Source organism: Lactuca saligna, chromosome 2 (assembly GCF_052625555.1).
Source record: "Lactuca saligna cultivar CGN05327 chromosome 2, ASM5262555v1, whole genome shotgun sequence".
In the NCBI taxonomy this organism is placed as follows: domain Eukaryota; kingdom Viridiplantae; phylum Streptophyta; class Magnoliopsida; order Asterales; family Asteraceae; genus Lactuca; species Lactuca saligna.
The window spans coordinates 66344790-66367501 of record NC_136418.1 but is presented as its reverse complement, the minus strand read 5'-3'; the positions used below and the strand labels follow the sequence as shown (position 1 = coordinate 66367501).

At 40.6% G+C, this 22712-nt stretch overlaps 1 pseudogene; it reads right to left on the bottom strand.

Annotated features, from left to right (window-relative positions):
- Positions 1-2012: 2012 nt before the first annotated feature.
- On the bottom strand, positions 2013-2130 carry LOC145033043 (5S ribosomal RNA; annotated as a pseudogene).
- Positions 2131-22712: the final 20582 nt, after the last annotated feature.

Below are 22712 nucleotides of genomic sequence, written 5' to 3'. Positions count from 1 at the left end.
GTTGGTGAGCCCATAAGTTTGAGATAAACAAATAATAAATTCTTTTTGAAAACTTTTTAGGAATTTTTATGATGATTATGATCATTTAACTTATATTCCTTATTTCATATGCTTATTATATTACCTCTTTCAAAATTTCCTTTTATTTGGTAATTTAATCTATCTTATTATCTTTGTAGGATACTTTGTCTCTCTTATCTTATTATCTTTTCATGATATTCTACTAATCCTAACTTATCATTTCTATAGGATACTTTACCAATCCTATCTTATTATCTCTGTGTTTTAGGACATTCTGTTAATCCTAATGTATTTTATTTACTACTTGAAGGCATCCTTCTAAGTAGTCGGATCTCTAAGGTGGTTGTAATGTATTACCATGAGCTCCCATAATCGACGTTGTTTGACTAATAATTTTCTCACACGACGCTTCATCGCACGTCAAATATCATTTGAATAATAAAGAAGTTATTCTGCCGGGATTGTAGCTAGCAATCGCAGGTGGGGGTGTCAATCCACGTATATATCTATACATATCTTTCTAGCTCTCGCAAGATTAACGATTACAGGTTCGAGGTAGCCAAATTTAATCCGACTAAGGATGAATAATAACAGCTCGCTAACGCATTAACCTTAGGTAATTTTTATCTTTTATCTTTTCTTTCTTAGTGATTTCCTATAAATATCACAATATAAATCTTTTACTTTATATTTGATAATTATACTTTTAGATCTCATAATTATTTTGTGTGTGTGTGTGTGTGTGTATATATATATATATATATATATATATATACACACACACACACACACACCTTAATTATGGTTAATTTAAAAACAACATATTTAGGCAGAGTAACGATTAGGTACAGTGCATATCCCTATAATCGACCATCATTACTTCTAGGCATTATTTTATCCCAAGGAATTGACTATTATAACATCTAGGTAATATCTCTTCCTAGACTATTAGACATCATAACTCTTAGGCATAATATCATAGCTTACAACTAGGTATAATATTTATGAATACTTTATCCTAAGGTTTCATGTTTTATATAACGATCGATATTTATAAATATAAATACATTTTCATGAAACAGTATGATAAACATATATCCCCCTCCCCATAAAACCTTTAAAATAGTGAAAAGGGGCCGTGAACTCACCCTAGTATTGTGATCAGAAGCATCCTTGCTACTGCACCCGAAGCTTCACGCCAGTGGGAGGATTTTCGAAATAGATCTTTAGATAAAGAGAGGGAGAGTTTTAGGTGTGAAGAAATCAGAAGTGAGCACTTCTATATATAATGCTTATGCACACGGTGCACTTCACGCACGATGTGCACACGACTTGTGGCTCCATCCAGAGTTTGCCACGTGTCACACTTCAGATGGGCCACATCTCTCCAATCTCGAAGAATCTAGGTGTTAGAAGTGCGTGTTGAGCATGGCGCGCACTTAGCATGCCATTATAAATCTTTTATAAAAATTCATATATTCATTATATAAATATTGTTTCTTACCCTATTTATATATTTGTGTAACAACCCGTCATTTCAAGTCATCAAAGATCGAGTCTTGTAACCTCTTTGAAAAAGGGATTAGAATATCATCGGAAAATGAAGTATTCAAAAGCTCTGTTTGGAGTACGCTATGTGGTAGGTATCGTCTTAAGTTTTCCAAACATATAAAGAACACAAAAATCCGAGTTATAACAAAGAAGTTATGACCATTCTAAGTTTTCCGACAAAAACCGGCGATACGAAGTTACGTAAAAACGCAAAGTTTCAATAAAACACTTTCTGACCTTAGGTGTCTAAATGAAAATCATAGATATCGTTAAACTACAAACGTACATAAAAAGAACGCTCAAATTGGACATCGTATGAAAAAGATATGAATTTTTAAAGAAATTCCTTAATCACGTCATTTTAATAAATAAATAATAAAAATAATTTCGGAATTTGTAACATCCCCATCTTGCACGTATCACAATATTGTCCGCTTTGGGCCACTCGGCACGAGGACTTCCCAGGGGGTCACCCATCCCGGTACTACTCCCGCCCGAGCACGCTTAACTGCAGAGTTCTTATGGGATCTGCTGCCCTCACGGATTTAAAACGCGTTGTGTTAGGGAAGGTATCCACACCCCTTATAAGGAATGCTTAGTTCTCCTTTCCAGCCGATGTGGGATCAGATCTAAACCACTTTCACCCCCCATTATAGGGTTCGACGTCCCCGTCGAACACATCGACCCGTGCCCTAGCTCTGATACCAACTATGACATCCCTATTTTCACGGCCAGAAAAGACCGATTTTGTTTATGCTTTATAAAAATCAGAGTTCTTCTTTTAATAAAAATGTTGCGGAATTTGTTCCCAGAAAAACATGATAAATACGTTATTAAAATATTTCCGAAGAAACGTACTTTACTCATTTTAAAACGTTTGGGATGTCATCGTCAATACAGGAACATGAGCATAAACAGAACTTACATTTATTTACACTAGTGATCTACATCTTTTTAAATCTCTCAGTGTAAAGTGACTTCGTATCAACACCTGTGATATAAATAAACTGAGTGGGTCAGGTTGGAAAACCTGGTGAGTACATAGGGTTTTCAACCCACAATAATATAATTATTATGTTTAAACAATCAAACAATCAACCCAATTACCCATCCCCATTATCTTCTTTAGTCTTAAGGATCTACCCTAAGAATCAGCTATTCCTCGTTTATTTATTCCTAAGGATCATCATAAGGAATCGACACGAAGTCCATCATTACCAAGACTTATAGAATATATCTGGTGAACACGTAGTCCGAAACATCTTGTAAACACTTAGTTCAAAAGTAACTAGTGAACACACTTAGTTCAAAATACCTAGTGAACACACTCAGTTCAAAGATACGTAGTGAACACACACAGTTCAAAAATACCTAATGAGCACCTAGTTCAAAAATACCTACATGTTACGAAACTGCTATCGTTCCACTGGACCGTCTAGTATCGTCCATAGTCGTCATCTATACTCCACTAGATGACTGGATCACTGATAACACTGATGTCTCCCATCGTGTTATCACAAAACAACTATTTCATCTACCCATGTTTTTCCCAACACGTTTTGTAGATATAAAATACGTATACAGTTTAAATCATTTAAAACATGTATAAAAATCTTTTACTCAGCATAGACAACAAGTATTCAGACAATATGTACACATAGCACGTAATTTATATTAAAATACTTCATATCTAAGTGTAAGATGAAAGAGACTATGCACTCACAACACGTAAATTATATAATAAATACTTCATATCTATGTGTAAGATGAAAGGGACCATGCACTCACCTGAGAAGGTGGTGACTCGGTACTCGGACAGCGCTTCGTTTACTTTAAAATAATTTCCTTCGACGAAACCTAGTATTATCACCAATAGATTTTAGTCTATTATTCGCCGAGACTAATTAATAGTCTAGCTATTATTACTATTATATAAGCGTTAAAAAAATTATATAACCCATAATAATAGCCCAAGTATTTATTATATGTTCTTAATAATGTTAATATAATTAAATAAAAACTATATTAAAAATAGCGTAGACGTAGCTCACTTACAGCGGGTTTTATAGAAAACCAGGTTTTTCTTGGAGCAGCGTTTCCGAGCCGGAAATCTCTTCTTCTCGGAGCCGTCGAGCACTCCGGGGCTTCCGCCTCGTGCTAGGGAGGTTCCCTAGGCTTTTCGGGGGATTTCGGGGCTAGAGAGAGGTTTTAGAGAGAGAGTAAAGAGAAGAAATAATGGGAAAGGTGTGAAGAAAATGAGGGGGGGGGGAGAGGTGGTATTTATAGGGTGAAAATGGCTGAAGTTGGTGCCACATGTCACCATCTAGTGGCAAGACTTGGGGAGAAAGCAATGGCCAAGATTGTGCCACATTAACTATTTTGGCACAGCACACTTCCGACTTCTAAAATTCGTAACTTTCACATACGACCTCCGTTTTTGACGTTCTTTATATCCACGCGTAGGTAAAAATAATATCTACAACTTTCATTTTGACTCCGTCGGCTAATTCTCGACTGATCTTAAATTTAACAGTACGAGGCGTTTAGACTGTTAAATGACCGCGAAGAATCTGTAACTCCTTCATACGGACTCTGTTTTCGTCTGTCTTTTTACTGTTGAGTTCCTATTAATGAGATCTTCAAATCTCATTTAGGTCGCATAAGCCAAAAACCGCTCGAACTAAAATTCGAGTTTCGGGCTGTACACTGCTAAGCCGAATCTTAGAAAAATCATAACTTCTTCATACGAAGTCAGATTTGGGCGTTCTTTTTATGGATTTTCTCGGTTTAACATATTATACGACTTTCGTTTAGATCACTAAGGCTAAATATCACTCTGTTGTAAATTCACTTTTTACGCTTCCCGGTGCCATGCCGGTTCCGTCGCGAAACTTCGACGGGTCATAACTTCTTTGTTATAACTCGGATTTCGGCGTTCTTTATATGTACAGAAATCTTGTGACATATAATACAACTTGGTTCAAATTATTTATTCTAAATAATATTTTGTCAAAAAGTCATTTTCGACCCCTATTATCTCTAAATTGACTAGCCTGGATCTACGGGCGTTACAGAATTTGCTGACGGAATCTAAACGAAAGTTGTAGATCTTAGTCTCACCTACGCGTGGGTATAAAAAACGTTGATAACGAAGTTCGTATGAAGGAGATATGAATTTTTGAAGTTTGATAAATAATTAATATATATTTTTATTCAGAAATTCGGTATTATCCGAAGTTTGAGTCACGCAAGTACGCCCCGAGTACACGAGTACGCCCAGTGTACTCGAGGCCACGGCCTCGGATCGTCCACGTCGCCCCTATGCGAGCCTACTCCCCCCGTCCCATCCGAAGTGCGAGGCAGTCGAGGACTCGGTCATGCGTGACGTACGCGTACGCCCCGCGCACCGAGGCGGTTCCAGCCCCCTATAAAAGGGATGCGAGGGTTCCCGGAAAAAGGGCTCATTCTCTCTCACTTTTCTTGTGTTTTGCCTCGTTTTCCGTGCCCGCACTACCCCGAAGCCCTGGTCATTTTGTGTAAGTCCCGAAGGTCGATTTTACTCTCGAGATTCCCGAGAATCCCGAGGAAAATCCGTTTCCCGAGACGAAACTTTGCCCGGTTTTCCATCTTGCTATCTTCAAACTTTCAAGTGAGTTCACACCCCTTCCAAACACACTTTAAATACATTCTAAATGCTTTTATACTCTTTTAGGGGGGAATACAAGTAAACATACGGTTATTATCGTGTATTTTATAAAGTTTCACTTCAATTGTTTTATCGAATAAATCTCTTGGAGCTCATTACTATTACGGAAAACTCTTGTCATACTTTGCGTGCATTAGACATTATACAAAGTATATAATGATTTCAAAGTACCTTTCACTGTTAAGTCGTTTTATGCATTCTAAAAACTTACGATTTTGCTTTGTCAAACATTGTGAAAAAGGATAAACTTTGCATACAAAACTATCACTTTAATATAGACTTAGTTGAGAATCCATGAGACGTGTATATCTTCAAACGTTACTTTTCTTTATTAGAAAGTAATGCTACAAGTCCTGTCTATAACCAGAGTCTCCCGTTCGGAGAACGTGTCAAATGTGTATAGATCTATACGGGAAGTCATGATCCCACGCCCTGATTGTTAGCTACAGTCCGTCTTTTGGGGTGACAGTTGTCATAACGCTGCGACGCCTGAAGAACGTCGTTACAGGCATATTATGTTTAGTATGGTTATAAAACTCATCGGATATACAATTATTATGGTATTATGCTTTTACAAACGAGTAGCTATTAAAACTATTCTTCGTCTAACAAATGCGATCTTCGTATAGCTTTATTATATAAAACTATGACACAACTTTTAAGAACGTTGGTTTCTTGCGATTTTCGGTCTTAGAGACTGCCAGTTATGTTAGGAAAATAAGGGTTTTTCCTGTATACAAACCAAACAACTAATAGGAAAATAAGGGATTTTCCTGGTGCAATTATTTACAACTTATAACCCGAACATTCATATGCATTTTGTAATTTTATAAGAAAATAAAGGGTTTTCTTGGAAAACACAACAAATCCATATCTCAACCATTAGGGAAAATATGGGATTTTCTGGATCTAATACATTCATTTTCAACACGACAAGTCATAACCCTTTACATTTGAAATACTGAGTTTTCTGGAAAACATACACCCATTTGGGAATGGCATTCAATTTTTCTAAACCACTTACGAACTCACCAACTTAATTGTTGACACTTTCTCTTTGAAATAACTTGTATTCTCAGGGAACCGCTAAGCAGGTTTGGAAACCAACTTTTGGGATTAATGCGCTGGCGTTAATTACTTCTTTTGAAAGATGTTTATGTATTTATCTTTTGAACATGTAATGAATACAATTATGTAAACATCTTGGAAACTTTAATATATATGGTGGTGTGTACTTTCCTTTCTATGAACTGTTATGATACTGAATATGATGTCCTCCGCCCCCGAATGTTTCCGCCGTTCTGGTTTGGGGGTGTGATAGATTGGTATCAGATCTTTGTTTATAGGGAATTAAGTATATCAAAACCATTTCTTTTTGGTATACAACTATAAACTCAACTGTCACACCCCAAAACCGATAACGGCGGAATACGTTTCGGGGTGGATGACGTAGTGTATAGTATCATCACAATTGCATAATAGTAAAAGTAAGAAGCATACAACCATTTCATTTACATAGTGAGTATATTTACAAGTGTGTTTTGTAATGTTTGACAAACACCCAAAAGTAAACAAAAATAAGAGATGGGTCTTGCATGCTCCATCTTCTCCAAAAATGCTGCAGTTGTACCTGTCTATCTTTGACCTGAAGATACAAGTTATTTTGAAAAGAATATCAGCATAAAGCTGGTGAGTTCATAAGAGTTTAGTGTGAGTTCTTGTATAGAAAGCATTAGAATCATTAGTATGAAAACTTATGTTTATAGTCATAAGTTGTCACACCCCAAAAACCGAAGGCGGAAAACATTTCCGGGGTTGACTACCACGTTGAGTATCAAATCCAATGTACATAGTAAGTAAAGTAAAGCAACCATTACATTACATAATAAAAGTTTTACAGTTGTTTCAAAAGTAAAGCTTCTACAGTTGTGATACATAGTATATATAGACAAAATGTAACGGGTCTTCATGTACACCATCTTCAAGAAAAAGGATCTTCAGGTACCTGTTCTAACGCTGACCTGAGAACACAAGCGGTTTGAAAATCAGCATAAAGCTGGTGAGTTCATAAGCGGTTTTGTTTTATGAAAATGTATCGGTTTCCTTTCTGTATCTGAAATGTTATGTTCACCAAGAAAATCCTGTATTTTCTTAACGTTGGTTATTGTTTCACAAATGTAAAGTATAGTAAGTTTGTATACTGAAAATATGTTTATTCATGTGAAAATGTATAGTTGGTTATCTGACTGGTTGAACTGTTCTGTTTACTTATCATGTGTTACCAGGAAAGTCCCATACTTTCCTTATTGTATGTTACAAATTGTAAAAGATGTAATGTTATCCAGTTTGTTACTCTTTTTAGTTATGTAAATGTTACCCAGGAAAGCCCCATGCTTTCCTGCATGTAGGTATCTAATGTAAACGATGTTAAAGATGTAAAAGATGTAATCGTGATTAGATTCTATGTTTTCCCCAAGAAAGTCCCGTACCTTCCTGAATGTTGGTTACAGTAAGTAAAAGATGTAAAAGATGTCAAAGATGTAAACGATGTATAAAGTAATCCATTATTACTGTAAGTAAATCTCTGTTATCCTAATTGCGAGTTCCATAACCATACAATAGACTGAAACCTGTGGCAATAAGTAGTCCACATGTGGCAATAAGTCGTCCACATACTTATGACTTTCGTCACCCTTGAACCATTTCGGTTCGGCTGTAGCTAGCAGCCAGGTGTGGGGTAGTCAGCCCCGTATAGATCTATACACTCAAGTTACGCTCTCTAAATACCAGAGATTCTGGTTATGGGTGTAGTCCTCCACTCGCGTAACCTGGGTGGAGTGTTCTCCAAGGACGTGTCTCCAATCATACAGGAAGAACAAATTTACTAGTAATAATATGATAGTCCTCCACTCGTATATGTGTGGGGAGTGTTACCGAGGACAAAACAGTGTACAGGTATTATGTTCAAATGTTTTAATGTCGTGCTTTTAACTGATATAATGTGGAAAACCATTTGTGAAATTCATGTAAAACATACTAGTTTAAAGACTTATTTCACAAATATATGTTACGTGATCTGTATGTTCGATCTGTTATCAGTTGTAGTAATCAGTTATAAAAGCATAAGAATATGAAACACACATTTGAAAACATGTTTTGAGTACAAGAATCTCCTTGTACTTTGCTTGTGTTCCCCCCTGAAAACAGTGAAAACAGTGAAAAAGGGTAGGGGTATGAACTCACCGGACTCGGAAACGTGTCAGTTTTGAATGCTAGACGTTGGTTCGGGGTTTGATTACTCGCGATGATCCTATGTAAAATGATATAATGTCCATATATATACAATTAGAGATACATTCACTAATCATATGGGACATTACACTCCAATGAGGTTAAACACCTCAAAACGAGTGTTCGGAGTGACCCGGGTGACATCTTCGGACTTGTAATGGCACTAGGGACTTGGGACTTGAGTTTACTCTCCATAAGTAAACATTTAAATGAGTTTACAAACATAAAACACACACATACATGAGTTTACGGCCGTAAACTCATGTGGGTGTGGTTTTGATGGTTTAAGGGCTCAAATGGACATAGGGGTTGCTAGAATGGATTATCTAAATTGCCTTGGAACACTTGGAATGAGTTTAAATCATCAAAAATGATTATTTTATGGGAGTTTACGGCCCAGTATAGGCTCCTGGCCGTAAACTCCTTAATCTTCATGAAAATGATGTTTAATGTTGTTAAAACAAATCACATGTGATTACTAGAATTATTCCAAGACCTTACATGAGTTTTATGGGACATTTGAGGGGTGTTATGGAGTTTACGGCCCATGAGACCCTCCTCATGGTCGTAAACTCTTATGTAGGGTCATACAAAGTGTTTCAAGGTCTAAAACTTGCATAGAAGGGCTTCTAAAATTCATCTAAAGGCTTTAGGGGTGTTTAGTTTGCATTCTAACACCAAAAGTTTTGGAGTTTACGGCCCAAGAACAAGCCTTGGCCGTAAACTCTTATAAATCCCACAAATGATGTGTTTTAGGCCCTTAAAGTATTTTTGGTTGGTCCCTTGATTTATTCCAAGGCTTTTGGTGGTGTTGGATGGCTTTCTAACACCTTAGAATTGGATTTATGTCACATTTTGGGGAGTTTACGGCCTAAGCACTCTCATTGGCCGTAAACTCACATAAGTCCCACAAAATTCATGTTTCAAGTGTCCAAATGCTAAAACCAAGGTCCTATAATTCATATCTAAGCCATAGAAGTGATTTGGAAGGGTTTAAGGGCATGAAAACCCTAATTATATGAGTTTACGGCCCAAGAATGTTCCTTGGCTGTAAACTCCTTCAAATGGCTCAAAATCTATGTTTTAAATGTTTAGAGTCCAAATCTTGAAGTCCCATAGCCATATCTAAAGTCCAATTGAGTTTAGGAAGGAGTTTAAGGGCTTAAAACCCCATTTAATGGAGTTTACGGCCCAAGCTTGCTCCTTGGCCGTAAACTCATGTTCTTGGACCTAAAACTCAATTATTTCATCAATTTGAAGGTTAAAGATGCTGAATAACATGCTAGGGAGGTTACCTTAAAGATTTGAAGCCTTAAACTTGAGATTTGGACCTTAATTCTAGCTTGAGGAGAGAGGTTGTAAAAGTTTAGTGAGAAACTTGCCAAAAGGCTTCAAATGAAGTCTTAAACACGTTTATATAGTGTTTAAGTTTTGGACACGGTGGAATTCTACCCGATACCGGTGTTAGACGAGGCTTTTGGTCGTACCCGGTTGAGTTACCGTAACCCGATACGGTAATTTCTAGAAATATTCCGATCACTAAAGTTGGGTGATAAAATGATTTCTAAATGTATTAAGACACCCATTAAGTCATTTTAAATGTGTACTAAATAATGACTTAATTAAACGGAAGATCGGAAATCGAAATGGAAACGACGATTGGTTGCGCGAATTGTACTACGAAAAAGTTACAGTAAAATGATACGGAAATTTCGGGTTGTTACATAAGTAGTAGTAAAACCTAGAAAATCCTATATTTTCCAGAAACGTATAGTGAGTGAAAACCTTTGAGAAACATGATATTTTCATCTTTGAAAATCATTTATCATGAAAGTATAATAGTGACTCACCAATAAGTAAAGCAGTATGGTAAATTATACTTGAATTAAATAATAGTGATGTAGCTTCCTTTAGTATTAGTTACTTGTTTACTTCGGGATGTTCACTTTATCTTTTGTTTAGCGTTTTAGCATGGTTATAGTGTAATTCCTGTATGTTACCAATAGTGTGAGTAATAGCGGACCCTCATGACCTTCCCAGTCATGTATAGTGTAGTAGAGTAAAGGCATCCCTGGACCTGAGCGGCTCGGACTGAAGTTATCATTCGGGATGTAATAGCGTCTGCCCCGTATAGATCTATACATATAGTGTCGTCTTCCTATTGGAAAACTTCGGTCGTAGTGTGTAGCGAATAGAGTATCTCGTAGTGGATTAATGAATTATCTCATGATTAGTACATTCTCTTGTATTATAGTGTAGTAATCTTTTGTATAACTTGTATTGTATTCTCTTATTAGTGTATAGTTTCATAATAGAGAGGATTATAGTAGTGTAGAGTAGTAACTAAGACAAGGGATAGAGACCTTAACTATACCTATTATAGTTAAATTAGTGTGTGTGGTTCTAGTCAGGTTAGTGATTTAGGCATCTAATGAAATAAGAAGTACTCGTAATCCGTACTAATATACGAGATATATAACTAAGAAATCAACGACAGTCGGACGGATAACCACTACCCTAAGCCCACAATCAAACAAGAACAGGAAATAAGGCGAGCTATCGGTCCTAAGTCCTTCAAGTCTTACTTATATAAATATATTAGTGTGGTTACATTTTTTTATAAGGAGTTTTATTAAACAAAAGTGTTGTACAAAAGAAACATTTAAAACTTGTTTGTTTATCCAAGATAGTTTTGAAAACAATTGATTTATTTATAAAGCATAGTGATAAATCACATGTGATTTGAACTATAGGTAGTGAATCACATGTGATTAATTCTGTAATATGAAAATTTGTCTTGTATAACTTTTTGTAAACATGTATATTCAACTTGTATCTCCCCCCTAAAACATATAAAACATTGTAACACCCCGGAATCGCAAGAGTAGAGTTGAAGGGCTAAAAGTGTAAGTTTCGGAGGGTGACTCGGCGAGTCCATGGATAGACTCGGCGAGTCAGGTCGCGGCTATGGTCGCGTGTCAAGTGGCCTACTCGGCGAGTCCCTAGGATGGACTCGGCGAGTAGGTGCTGTATGGAGAAAACCCTAATTTTCGGGGTTGAGCCCTATATAAAGAACATTATACCCCTCCACAGCCTCCCTTATCCCCCCTTGAGTTCCAGAAACCCTAAATTCGTGGAGAGATCATTGGTGGAGCAAATTAGAGCATGGAGAGGTGTTATTTGAAGAGATCTTGAAGGAGAAGTGGCTTGGATCAAAGGGCTTTGCTTGGATTCGAGTTTGGCTGCTATTGAGGCATCTTTTGGAGGTAATATCTTCGTCCTTAGGTTGTGCATTCCTAGTTTCATCATTTTGGGGTTGTGTGGGGTGCTTGGTTGTGTGACATTTTGATGTTGGAGGATGGATCTGAGGTTGCTACCTCAGATCTGGAGTGGAGAAGACCTTAAGAGCATTAAAGCCCCTATCCTTGTGTTGTTAATGAAGCTACCATGTCCCAAACCTTGGTTCTAAGGTGAATATGGCTTAGATCTCGTTAGATTCACGTAAAGTTTGCCACTTTACATGATGGATGGATTGTAGAAGGTTGGATCTATGTTTTGGATCAATTGCATGGCCTGAGATGCTTCTGTATGGATTCAGACCGGTGGTACTCGACGAGTCACATGGGTGGACTCGACGAGTTGCTTGAAGATGGCCTGGAACTCGACGAGTTGGAAGAACAACTCGGCGAGTAGGTTGAAGATGGCCTTGGACTCGACGAGTCCATTTGGACTCGGCGAGTCTTGTCGAGGAAGTCCCAATATTTCTGGTAGAGTCGATGAATCGGTGAGTCGAGGGATGACTCGGTGAGTTGGGTGCGAGTGGACTCAGAGTTGTTGCACTCGACGAGTCTTGGGGTGACTCGGCGAGTTGGGTCGCTAATTGAGGGAAGTTCTGAGCATAAGGACTCGGCGAGTCATCGGGTTGACTCGGCGAGTAGGGTCAGTCAGGGGTTGACTTTGACTTGTCCAAGGTTGACTAGTTGTCTTCCAGGGGTAGTTTGGTAATTAAGGGTATTTATTGAGTTGTATGTTTTGATGTTCAGTGGAGGAGTTTGTGTCAGAGTTCGGAGCAGCGGGATCTTATCTTTTCAGCCGTCAGTTTCGAGGTGAGTTATCCTCACTATATCAACAGGGTCTAAGGCACCAAGGCCGGCCCTTTATTGTATTGAGATTCGGTTATGGCTATTATGTTATTGTTTGATGTGTCTGCATCCTGGTAGCTAGGATGGTACATGCTAGGAGGCCTTGCTAAGGTCAGTTTTCCCGATATACAGAGTGATGCTATGCTAGTGACCGGTTAGGTCGGTAACCGGGTTAGGGTAATGATATGCTATGTGATCCGCTTGCTCGGTTTGTTGACTATGATTGTTATATGAATGTATGTTTGGTGCACATGGTTGTTTGGACTGGAGATGGGTTGATGCGGGTCCTGCTTTGTGCTGTAGGCCAAGATACCCAGGGCGGACCGGTTGTTCCGAAGGCCCAGTGAGCAGTCCGGATAGGCTGTAGGCCCCACAAGGGCGGACCAGACGTGCCGAGGCTCGGAGAGTGGACCAGGCCGACTGAAGGCCCGATGCAGGCGGACCAGTCACACTGTAGACTCAGAGAGTGGACCAGGTGGGTTGAAGGCCCGATGCGGGCGGACCAACCCCACTGTAGACTCGAAGGACATGACTAGACCTGGAGGATGGATCCGATGGACTGAAGGCCCGATAGGGCGGACCAGTCACACAGTAGACCCGATATGCATGGCTGTTCTATGTCCTGTTATGTTATGTATGTTTTATATGTTTTGGACCGGAAGGTCGCAGCCTGGAAGGGCGTATACGTGGTTGGTATCTTGGGGGTATCTCACTAAGCTTTCGGGCTTACAGTTGTGGTTTAATGTTTTTCAGGTTCTTCAGGAGACTGTGGCAAGGCGAAGGCGCGATCGTACCGCTCCTCATGATTTTGTAGCAATGTGATTCTGGGAATACTTAAATGACTTGTATTGAAAACCTTTTTGTAAACATTTTAATGAAAATCGGGTTGTTTTGAAAATTTTAAATTGGTTGTGTTTTTCGGATGTTACAAGTTGGTATCAGAACCTTGGTTTGAGTGAATTGGAGGAACACTTGTGTGACTCCAGTCTCAAATCGAGGAGAGTTTTCAAAAAGAGAATTTAAAATGGTTTTCAAAATAAGTAAAGGAGGACGCGGAGGTACGATCAGCCAGAGCCGGTAAGTAACCCCAAAATACCATACATGACAATTGTTTTATTGAGCTTTGATAGAACAGCATGCTAGAGTTAGGCTAGGGATCTTCAGGATTTATTGATGAGTTGCCTGATTTATGATGCCTGCTAGCCTAGGGTTCCTTGTGAGAGATTTCTAGTGTTCCTCTAGTTGTGAGGATAGAGCGTTGTTATGTGTGTCGCTAGGGTGTTGTGGGAGTACTTCATACAAATATGGGTTGGTGTGGAAGGTAGTATGGGCCCGTACTACTGAAAGCACGGACTCATACGCGTATCAGGGAAACCATGACCTCTAGGGTTGGGATGAGAGCTGGTTCCCGGGATAGTGGAATATGTCTGAGATTTGGTGTTTTATTTTCAGTATGGAGATTTCAGGGCACGCTGGGAGTGGATCCGGGTCAGGATCAGGAGTAGGAGAGGGAGTTCCAGGTGGGTCTGTACAGCCAGAGGTTGTCAGTCAGATGAGTACGCACGAGTTGGATGCGAGGATTCGTGAGATCCTGCATGATGAGGTTGCCGCATTGTTTCGGGCTGAGCTGCCAGAGTTGTTTGGGTCGATCAAGACCGCCATGGTGGAGTATTTTGATGAGCGCTATGCGGCTCTCACGGAGACGGCTGCCGCGGCGGCTACCGCAGCAGTAGCAGCGGCAGGGGGAGGAGCCAGTAGAGGTTTTCAGTATCGGGACTTCGATAATACGAAGCCTCCCACTTTTGATGGAGTTCAGGATCCGATCGTTGCTATGAGATGGTTATCAGATGTGGAGGGATGTTTCTTCACGTGTTCATGCCCTGCAGATCAGAGGGTGAGGTGTGCTTTGAACCTGTTGAGGCTCTGAGCAAAGGATTGGTGGAGATTGACCACGGGGTCGTACTCGGATGCGCAGAGAGCTGCGATTTCATGGGATCGGTTCAAAGAGATGTTTAGCACTCGTTATGTTCTGCAGGTCGAGAGGGAGAGGTTGGCTTAGGAGTTCTTGGAGCTGAAACAGGATTCGGAGTCGGTGATGGAAATCACCAGGATGTTTACTGAGAGGGCGATGTTTTGCCCTGAGTTCGCTTCGGAGTAGGCTCAGATGTCCCGGTACCTGAGTATGCTAAAGAGGGACATCAGACAGTTTGTGTCTGCACAGAGGTGCGAGACTTTGCTGGAGTTGCAGGAGGCCGCCAGGCGGCGTGAGTTAGAGATTGAGTTGCAAATGCGTGAGCTGAGGCAAGCTCCGGTTCAGTCGCAGCCGGCGACGAAACGGTCTAAGACCGTTGATTCCAGGATGGGAGATCAGGGTAGCCACGTCTGTGGAAAGTGTGGAAGGGGTCATGCCGGGGTTTATCGGTCCGGTGGAGCATGCCGCAAGTGCGGAAAGGAGGGACACTATGCGAGGGATTGTCGGCAGTCAGTACCGGTTCGGGATTTGAGGATATGCTATCATTGTCATCAGGTTGGACATTTGAAGGTCAACTGTCCACGGCTTGCTGCAGGACCGGTGCAGGCTCCAGCACCGACTACATTGAGGATCACAGGTGGAGGTCAGGGTGGAGTGGAGCCCCCAACGGCTTAGGGTCGTGTTTTACAGCTTGCTGCTACGGGTATGTTCTTTTTGCTATTTTGGTTATTTATGATTGTTGTAGAGTATTGCTATCTGCTAGTTTTGTTAGTTGGTTATGAAATTGCGTTTCGGGTTTTCGTGTGGTATCCGTTGTTCCTTGAGGGTTTGGCGAGTTGTGATCGAGATTTCGTTTTAGTATCTTGTGTTCCCTGAAGGATCGTTATGGTTATGGATTGTACTTTGAGCCATCGTTGATTATCTTTGTGAGGATTGGTGGCGGATGCGGCGTTGGTTTGAAGGCCAGTTAGATTCTGCAGTCTGAGGAATGGATAGTTGAAGATTGGGTTCCTTTCGAGCGGGTTATGCAGCGTGGGAACATGATTTGTATGAAAGTTGTTGGCGCTGGTGAAAAACATTTTGAGTGCATGTGTTGATTCCTGCAAGGTTGCTTGGGGAGATCGGTGATGGCGACCGGTGACTAACTGTCAGTGTCTTAAGTGGGGGAGAATTGGAAATTCTCCGGATGAGCGTTGGGCCTGAGAGGTTGTTTAGCTGCTTGGGGAATTCAGCGGTATTTCTATCAATCGAGAGCAGGATCGTATGGGTGAGTAACAGGCGTGCGGGGCGGAATACAGATCTAGAGCAGTTGATTGAAGAAGGCATGGGAGTAGGCCGGGATCGAGTATGTATGATGGAGATAGAGTTCGGAACCCCTAGAGGGCTAGAACGGTATGAACGGGAGGATTTCCCGAAGAGATAGTTCGGAATGATGAATGATTGTTGAGCGGTCCGGATAGACTGAAGGCCGGTAGGCGTACCAGTCAGGCCGAAGGCTCGGAGGACGGTCCAGTCAGATTGGCTGAAGGTTCTGAGAGTGGTCCAGATTGGCTGAAGGCCTGGGGAGGTGGTCCAATCATGCTGAAGACTCTGCGAGTATTGTTGGATCAGTTCGAGGTTATGGGTTGCGTATGTTGCAGTGAGATTACATTGGGAGGTCTGGCCCCGGCTAGCGATCTTGAGCAGTGAAGGTAGTGCATGGGCTTGAGAGTCCCTGTGATGAGAGTCAGAGTAGTGGTGATGCATGGATGTTGAGTACGCTTTAAAGAGGTAATGTAGCGTGGGATGAGCACCATGGTGCCTGTCATGGTGACTGGGCGGACGAGTGGTTTCCTTGGTAAGGAAAGAGGGAGGAATGAAATTCCGAAAAGGGAGTGCGAATTCACGGAAGTGAAAGCGGCAGTGTAGAGTTACGATCGCAGTGGTCCGTCGATGGTCTTTGAGTAGTGTGTTGCGGCGGCAGAATATAAGCTTATTCGACTTGATATGTTGCTCTGGGCGCGGAGGGAATACCGCGGCGTGGAGCCAGGGAGAGGGGTTCGGAAGGGATACAGAGAAAGAGTCTTGGACTCTCAGTGAAATTCTGATTAGGGTTCTGGGAATATATCAGTGGTTCATCCTGGAAGGATGTTTGAGGATATCATCAGTATATCAGGTTATCCACACCTGAGGGTGCTAGAGCTAGATCAGCATGTGTGTGTGATTGCGAGAGGAGAACTCGGGGGAGTTTCTCCGAAATGGAGGAATGGGTCTTTCGGTCGGCATGGGATGGATAGAGTGGAATTTGGATCGGGAATCCAATGGTTCGTGGCTTTATAGCCATATGAGTCAAGTGAAAGATGAGGATTTGAGCAATAAGGCATCATGGGTAATTCTCGGTTGTTGAGCGTGGTTATCGGAGGGTACAGTTGGTGCCCGGTTTGAGTAGGTGGTGGGGACACCGTATGGAAGGAGAAAGTGAGCTTTTGGTTCTATGGTTGTACCTTGAGGGACTTGGTTCGGTAAAGGTCAAGTGGCGCGTCGTGGGAAGTAATTTGAAGATGAGATGTTGTAGGCTTCGAGGACGAAGCCTAATCTAAGTGGGGGAGAATTGTAATGTAACAACCCGAAATTTGTTCGTCGCCAAAACCCGTTCTACCCGGAAAGTCGCCGTTATCGGATTCGTTCCGTCTTCTCTTTGGAATTAATTATATAAAATTATATGATTATTTTATTCTAATGAGTGTCCAAATCACTCAGGAACTTATGTTATTAGCCCAAAAACATTTATTTCATAAGTTTTAAAAATGTTCCCGTCGGGTGACGGAAACTCAATCGGGTGCGACCAAAAGCCACATTTAGCGTCGGTATCGGGTAGAATTCCACCGTGTGAAAACTTTAGGAACTATATAAACATGTTTCAGCTTTCATTTGAAGCTTTTCCTTCTCTCTCTACTCTCTCTCTAACCTCTCTCCAAAATCCAAAGATTAAGGGTCCAAAACTCAATTTTTAAGGCTTCAAATCCTTAAGGTACCTTCCTAGCCTTAGTCTATAGCATGTCTAGCTTCCAAACTTGACACTTAATCATGAAATTGGACAATATATATGAGTTTACGGCCAAAGAAGGTGCTTAGGCCGTAAACACCAAAAATGATGGGTTTTGAGCCCTTAAACCCCTCCTTGACTAGTTTGGACTTTAGATATGGCTATGGGACTTCAAGATATGGACTCTAACATGTAAAACATAATTTTTGTGATGTTTGAAGGATTTTACGGCCAAGGATCATTCTTGGGTCGTAAAATCATATAATTAGGGTTTTCATGCCCTTAAACCCTTCCAAATCACTTCTATGGCTTAGATATGAATTATAGGACCTTGATTCGAGCATTTGGACACTTGAAACATGAATTTTGGGGGATTTAGATGAGTTTACGGCCAAGGAGAGTTCTTGGGCCGTAAACTCCCCAAAACTTGGCATAAATCCAATTCTAAGGTGTTAGAAAGCCATCCAACACCACCAAAAGCCTTGGAATAAATCAAGGGACCAACCAAAAATACTTTAAGGACCTTAAACACATCATTCATGGGATTTCTAAGAGTTTACGGCCAAGGATTGTTCTTGGGCCGTAAACTCCAAAATCTTTGGTGTTAGAATGCAAACTAAACACCCCTAAGGCCCTTAGATGAATTTTAGAAGTCCTTTCATGCAAGTTCTAGACCTTGAAACACCTTGGAGCACCATGTATTAGAGTTTACGGCCATGAAGGGGGTTTCATGGGCCGTAAACTCCACAAACACCCCAAAAGTCCCTTGCAAACTCATGTTAGGCCTTGGATTAATTCTACCAATCACATGTGATTTGTTCTAGCACCATTTAACATCATTTTCTTGGATAAATAGGGGTTTACGGCCATGGAGCTAAGCTAGGCCGTAAACTCCCATAAAAGGGATCTATTTTATGTTTAGTAATCATTCCAAGTCCTTAAACCAAGTCTAGAAATTATCCCCTAAGTGTTGGAAGTCAAATTTGCACCATAAACCACCCATCATGAGTTTACGGCCGTAAACTCATGGGGATGGGTGTTTAGGCCATAAACTCCCATAAGGGGAGTGTTCCTTTGATGTCCCAACTCATTTCCCAAGTCCCTTGTGTCACTCATGTCCCTAAACGCCACCCGGGTCACTCCAAACACTTGTATCGGAGTGTTATCGCGACTTGAAGCAAGTGTCCCTATCATATGAATAAACTAAGTCCTAATTAGATACAAATGTGTATCTTTACATCATAATTAGGAACCTCGTGTGTTTACAAGTTCCGGATCAACTCTTAGCATCCAAACCGTCTCGTATCTCATCCGGTGAGTTCATACCCCTACGACTTTTTCACTGTTTTCAATGTTTTCAGGGGGGGAATACAAGCAAACTATAACTGTTTTCCAATCACAACATTGATATGTTTCAAACAATATCTGACAAACTTATAAACTCTCTTACTCCTTATGTATTATGCTGAGCATAAGGAATGACTATTCGATTTCAACTAAATGGATTTTAGTTAAGGAAACAATCAAACTAATCAAATTATTATGGGAATAATTTGGGGGTCTTTACTCTTCTTTCTATCGTATACTGATGTCTATATCAAGATATTAGATAAACTATGTCTGATTCAGTTTATCTCCGTATCATTTTAATGTATTGTCAGATAATTTCATGTATGTATCTATAGTTACTGTACTATGTTTCATAATCTACTGTATGTCGATATCTTATGAGAATCCTGTGAATAGTTTAGTACTGGTTTGTGAGATAGTCACTACCCTTTATGGATGATCAGTAAATCCTCCCCGGAAGTGTAACCAGAGTCTCCTGGAGGGAGAGCGCGGAATTTGTGAATAGATCTATTCGGGACTGACAATCCCACACCTTAACTGCTAGCTACAGTTAGGCGGGCACGCCTGGGGTGACAAATTTCTGGATATCGTTTCGACGTCTGACAAACGTCAAGGAGGTCACGTTGTCGTATTAGTATGGTTACCCGACTCACAACATGTATTGATACCAGCTTATTCACAGTTTGGGTTTAGAATCTATATCTCGTTCGGGATAGTGATCCCATGGTTTTGCATCTATATTTTACATCTCTTTCGGGATAGTGATCCCATGGTTTTATGTCTATATCTTGTATGGGATGTCTTTCCCCATGGTCATTAACTATAATTTATACGGGATAGTGATCCCATGGTTTCGTATCTATAACTTATACGGGATAATGATCCCATGGCTTTCTAAATCTATATCTTATACGGGATAGTGATCCCATGGTTTCGTATCTATAACTTATACGGGATAATGATCCCATGGCTTTCTAAATCTATATCTTATACGGGATAGTGATCCCATGGTTTCGTATCTATAACTTATACGGGATAATGATCCCATGGCTTTCTAAATCTATATCTTATACAGGATAATGATCCCAAGGTTTTGTGTCTTTAACTATATCTTATACGGGATAGTGATCCCATGGTTTTCTAAATCTGTATCTTATTCGGGATAGTGATCCCATGGTTTCAATCTATATTTACATATATACATCAACTTATCTAGTGTCTAGTCCGGGATGATAGTCCCATGATCTTAAACCTGTACTTTCGGATGTGTCAAACTATCTTATATATGTCTTTCGGGATAGTGATCCCAAGATTTTCATTATATAGTTTTGGATGTTAAACTATACTTTGTGTTATACAACCAATTTTATAATTAGGAAAATATGGGATTTTCCTGGGGTAGAATACAATACATAACCGAATTGGTAACAAAGGATAACTTAACCCACTTTACATAATAAAATATGGGATTTTCTTGGATAACATATCTTTACGGAAACTAAAGGAAATCGATACATTTTCATAAAACAAAACCGCTTATGAACTCACCAGCTTTATGCTGATTTTCAAACCGCTTGTATTCTCAGGTCCAAGTTAGACAGGTACCCGATGATCTCTTTTGGTGAAGACGGAGTGCGTGGAAGACTCGTCTCAACTTTTGTTAATATGATGCATATGTATATCTTGTATAACTTTACTTTTGAAACAAATGTAAACTTTCATATATATGTAATGTAATGTTTGTTTACTGTGATTACTATGTACATTGGATTTGATACACAACGTGGTATTCCACCCCGGAGACGTTTCCGCCTTTGGTTCTCGGGGTGTGACAGATTGGTATCAGAGCCCTTGTTTATAGTGAACAGAGTATACCAAACCTTACATGGTATAAAACTATAAACACTAAAGGGTCTCAGTGCTCTGAATTAAAAGTATCTTCAAAACTATAAGTATTTTCAAAAGTATACAAGTATACCGAATCGTCGAAATTCGCAACTTCAAGTACAACAAAACATAAGTAAATGGGTGTTGTACACTGCGGTTAAACCTGGGCAGTTATGTAGTCGTGTCTAGGGTCAATATAGCCTGGCCAACTATATTCATTCGAGACACGGCCAACATGTGCTTGGGAGTGACTGTGGTACGCAGCATGCCTAAAACTTACCTAATATCTCAAACAACAAATCGTCGCTGCAGCGCAACCATGAAATACTATGGGAGTATTTCTCGAGCCAATACATCGTAGAAAATCCTCGTATACGCGATGTTACTTGATCATTCCGCTAGCGATAAAATGTTCTATCTTGATAACTCATTCCTACTTTATCGCTTAGTATGATGCTATATCTGTCTTGATGAGATATCCCCTGTTCCATATCTCTTGATTCAATTCAGAGGACTTATAATCCTCTCTTTCCTGATCTTTTAGATCAAGATGCCTCCAAGAAAGAGACCTAGCTCGAAGAACAACGAGAATCCTCCTCCGCCACCACCTTCTCCTCAATTTGATATCGCATCACTTCAAACAGTTCTGACTGCTGCAATGGTGGCAGGTATGTCTCAAATGAATCCCGGTGGCTCCGGAGGTGGTCCCCAACCACAAAACCCAGAAGGCAACCAGGAACACCGAAGAGGGGGTTCGTACAAAGACTTCATGAACGGAAAACCCACAACCTTTGATGGCACTGGAGGTGTCATTTCCCTGACTTGATGGTTCGAGAAAATCGAGTCAATCTTCGAAATATGTGCCTGTTCGGAGTCTGACAAAGTCAAATTCGCCGTCTGCACCTTCCTTGATAAAGCCCTAACTTGGTGGAACGGCCGAGTCAAATCCTTAACTCTACCTGTAGCAAATGCCATGGGTTGGGAAGCTATGAAAGAGCTTCTGCTTGCAGAGTACTGCCCTCGGGGCGAAATTCAGAAACTAGAACACGAACTCTGGAACCTTAAGATGAAGGGTTCCAACATAACAGCTTATACTTCAAGATTCGATGACCTGGCATTACTCTGTCCGGGAATGGTTACCCCGGAGAGTAAAAAGATCGAAAGATTCATCTGGGAATTGACCCAGCCAACAAAGGGGAATGTCTTGGCTGCGAATCCAGACACGTACGATAGCGCTAAATGCCTTGCGAAAATCTTGATCGATCACGAAGACAACTATGATGAGGAAACTACTACTCCTGAGTCGGACACAAGTGGAGGTGAAAGTAAAAAGAAATCTCGGAACAAGCGAAAGGCCCAGAGTACGAGAGGGTCTTCGAAGAAACAACAAACGATAGCAGTCCATGCTGCTACTAACCCTATTGTTGTCTCAGCTGTTGGATCTACAACCCAAACTCCCACCAGTGGATACACTGGAAGTCTTCCTTGGTGTGGTAAGTGCAACTACCATCACCGCATCCCTGGTCCATGTCGCGAAAGGAGCTGCGACAACTGTGGCAAGAAGGGCCATCTATCTCGAACCTGCAGAAAACCGGTCAACTCAACGAACCAATCATCGGGAGCAGGAATCAGTCCAGCCTGCTACAATTGTGGTGAAGCAGGGCACTTCAAAAGGAATTGCCCCAAGGCAACTACCACCACTGATCCTTCTGTCGCTGCAGGTATACTTCTCTTTGATAACTCTTATACCTGCAACTCTTTTCAATT